This window comes from Clupea harengus, chromosome 7 (assembly GCF_900700415.2).
Source record: "Clupea harengus chromosome 7, Ch_v2.0.2, whole genome shotgun sequence".
Taxonomy (NCBI): domain Eukaryota; kingdom Metazoa; phylum Chordata; class Actinopteri; order Clupeiformes; family Clupeidae; genus Clupea; species Clupea harengus.
Window position 1 is genome coordinate 15,250,295 of NC_045158.1, and position 3,664 is coordinate 15,253,958.

General features: G+C 42.9%; 1 long non-coding RNA gene across 1 annotated transcript in view; it reads left to right on the forward strand.

The window, feature by feature from the left end:
• LOC116221096 overlaps positions 1-3,464 on the forward strand; it is a 41,699-nt gene extending 38,235 nt beyond the window's left edge. The window contains exon 4 of the long non-coding RNA XR_004164017.2: positions 2,937-3,464. This is a non-coding gene — a long non-coding RNA (uncharacterized LOC116221096). The remainder of the gene's footprint in view (positions 1-2,936) is intronic.
• Positions 3,465-3,664: the final 200 nt, after the last annotated feature.

A 3,664-nucleotide genomic window follows, 5' to 3' on the forward strand; every position in this document is an offset into this window, starting at 1 on the left:
GTGTGTGTGTGTGTGTGGGTGTGTGTGTGTGTGTGTGTGTGTGTGTGTGTGTGTGTGTCTGTGTGTGTCTGTGTGTACATCTCTGGGTGGCACATGTTTGTGTGTGTGTGCGCATGTGGGGTGCCTGTTTGCTTGTGTGTACGTCATAGAGCATGTGTGTGAGAGCGCATATATGCTTGTGTATGTGTTCGTTCATGTGTGTGTGTATGCGTGTGTATTTGCACACGCATGCATGTGTATTTGCACACGCATGCGTGTGTATTTGCACACGCATGCGTGTGTACAGGTGCTTACAAGTGTGTACTTCCTCTGGGTTTCTCTGGGAGCGTGCACATGTCACTCAGATATCATTTCTACTTTGTTTTCCCAAATTGAACATTCACACTAATACATCACACATACTAGTGTTGGCCTCAGGCTATACACGCCCCAAGGCAGAGGCCCACTTTGCCATCTCCTTTGACTGCTACATACTGGGGCTGCATTTCTTGTACCTGTCTTTGAATTGATGGAGAAATAGCAGTTGAATACCAATTCTGAATTTGAAGAGGGGCCACTTTTCAGAGGTACCTGAAGTGGTGTTATCCCACTTTATTCTTTAAAGACTTTAAGATAAAGGACTACTGCAAGAAAGCTCTATTATATGTTATTCTGAGCAGATCAGTGGCAGCTAAAATTCCAGAGTTCATCGAGATCATCAGACACAATGCACATATCGTGCTCTCTTTACAACTCAAAGCTTCACTTTTTTTGTTGAACGTTTAAACATTTTCCAAAGGCTACATAGTTGGTATGGCCATATTGACAGTTGTTGTGTGTTGTAGTCTTGAGACCCTACTGGGCGAACTACTTTTCATTTATGTAATTTCATTTATTTTGTTTTGAAAATGCATCTGGTGTCACCCCATCATATAATTTCTGCAAAAGTATTGACCAGTGTGCATTCATAAAAAAAAAAAGTCTGTTGAGCACTAGCCCCCTGAATCTGACATCTGGTTAATATTATCCGCAGTTTTGTATTATCCTGAAGTTTCTCTTCAAGCTGGGAACCCAGTTTATACCACGGCCTCACCTGCCATGGCTGTTTGCAGTTAGGATCTTCCCTGGGCACAGATGGGGATGGGATGGGCAAAGCGATAGACTTTAGGAGTCCAGTCACTCTGCAGTGACACCTGCACCCTTTGCCGTACCAACTCCAAATGAACTATACATTTTTTACAGCCATCAAAACACTAGTGTTTTTTTTGCATTCACGTGACATCCGCATGGCTCGATGAAGTTTGCAGTTAGACAAACAATTAGAATTTTAACGAATCAATTTAATTTGCACGTTGGTTGTTGCGTACTCCACGTCAAAATGAAAGACATGTATGGTGTGGACTGTGTTGGAGGGAAATTAACTGAAACGAATGGCCAAGATGGCAAACAGCTCACTCCTTGTGTGGAGTCAGGTGAACACCCCCTACCCCCGTCCCCCTTGGAGACGCTGAAATAAAAAGCGAGAGGAAAGGATGGATGGATGATGGTGAGGAGTGTAGCACTTGTGTGTCAGCACAGAGAGGAGGAGGAGGAGGAGGAGGAGGAGGAGGAGAAGGAGGGAGGCTAGGGAAGAGTACTGACTCAGCACAGGAGAGACGGAGCAGAGGTGCACATCCACTGTGATCTAACGTCACACATCAAAGAATGCTCTTTCTCTTCTCTCTCCCTCTCTCTCTCTCTCTCTCTCTCTCTCTCTCTCTCTCTCTCTCCTCACCTTTTTCCCCCAACTAGCACTTTGTCGGATGTACCACCAGTTCATTTGCTAACTTATCTAGGTCAGATGAATGCTTTGTGCCATGTGTGAGGGGTTCATTTTCGGTTCTTTCTTTTATTTTCTGGGAAAAGGAGGCTTCGATTTGATATTTCAATTTGATCCAAAAAATGGCTGTGGACTAAAAAGTGTCCAATTGAAAACGCCAACACCATGTAGACCAGACATTTTGGAGCACTGCCCAACATTTTTTTGGTTTTCTTTTTTTAAAGGAGAGGAGAGTTGTGGAAAGTACCTGAGGCTAGACCAGTGCTTGCCTTCTTATAGGCTCCCACAAAGACTGTCCTGAGTGAACTCCCAGACTCTCTGTCAACTTCTATGGTTACGGAGAAACGTAATACCATAATACCATGTAAGAGGAGGAAAGGGGGGGAGGGGGCATTGGTGGGACATGGTATAGTCGCTGTTGGTGTGTGTGTGTGTGTGTGAGGGTGAGTTTGTGTGTGCATTTGTGTGTGTGGGTGAGTTTGTGTGTGTGTTTGGAGGGTGAGGGGTTGAAGTGCAATCTGATAACTCCTTGTCTTCCCTCACAGCACATGCGAGAATAATAGAAAAATAAGAAGAAGCCCAAAATGCAATGGCACTCCCAGATCTGTGTTCACCACAAGAAAAAGAAAGAAAAGGAAGGAGAGAGGGGAAAAAAAACGTCTTATCGGGTTAAAGGGGTATCATGTAAGAGAATCCATGTGAGAAGAAGGGAAACTGCAGAATGGGGGGAAACAAAAGTTCTGCGTGTGACGTGCACACAGGCTCATAAAACCTGTTTTTTTTCTCTTCTGTTCTCTTCTCCCATTCCTCTCCAGATTAGTTTTATTCCGGTTGTTGCTTAACTTTAGTAAGGGAGGGATCACATGTCATAATCACCCATTTACATGATGATCACTCCGTATCGCTTTCTCGAGATCTCTGAGATTGTGGTCAAATGACCTCCACCGCTAATTCAAAGAGCAGAGGTTATACTTATTGTTTTGTTCACTAAACAGTTCATTGTGTTAGTAGTTGTGTAGTCCAGGACATCTTCAGGATCTTGGCAATTGAGTGGCAGTTTAACTTCTCCAGTGTCTTTGTGATATGTTATCCTTTGTATCAGTCTGGTCATTAAAACATCCTTCTGTCTCTCTTTCAGGTCAAAGATGTCTGTACCATACCTCTTCGACATTGGGTGGAACTATGGGAAAACTCTGGACATAGCAGTCTTCTTCCACAGCGCAATAAAAGGAAAATCCTGTTATGGACAAGCTAAAGCTAAAAATGACAGTTTAATGAAGACTTGACTGTTTTTGTCATGGCAACTGATGCTTAATAAGAGTACTGCCGGTTCCCCAAGACAATTTCCTGCAAATGTGAAAGGAATGTTGGGAAATGCTGAGAATATCTTCACCTTGCCACAAGTTGCCTCAGGGACCAGTACCACAGTGGCTGCACAGTTTTGTTTTATGGATCCCACATATCTTTGACAATGTGGAAACAGGATTATAAAAATACTACGCAATCTAAAGCACTATGAAACTACAACATTCATCATCGAATGTGTGCACTTTGAAAGTTACATTTCCATTCTGTGTTCTGTATTGGAAATTGTTGCTGTGTTTTTATTTTACTTTGAAGATTTGTCTTTATTTTTCTAATAAATGATATGTTGTATAAAACAGAAGAGATCCTGCCTTTGTCTTGCTTTGATTACCTCCGAGTGGATTGTTGAATATTTAATGCTGAGGTATTAAAATGATCAGTCTAAGAATCATGGGGATGAGATGGCTCCTCTGGTGCTGTTTCAGAAGACTGATGTGCTGTGAGCTGTCACCCGCTTGTCCAAATGGAACAAATGATGTTCTGGGGAGGGATATCCACGCT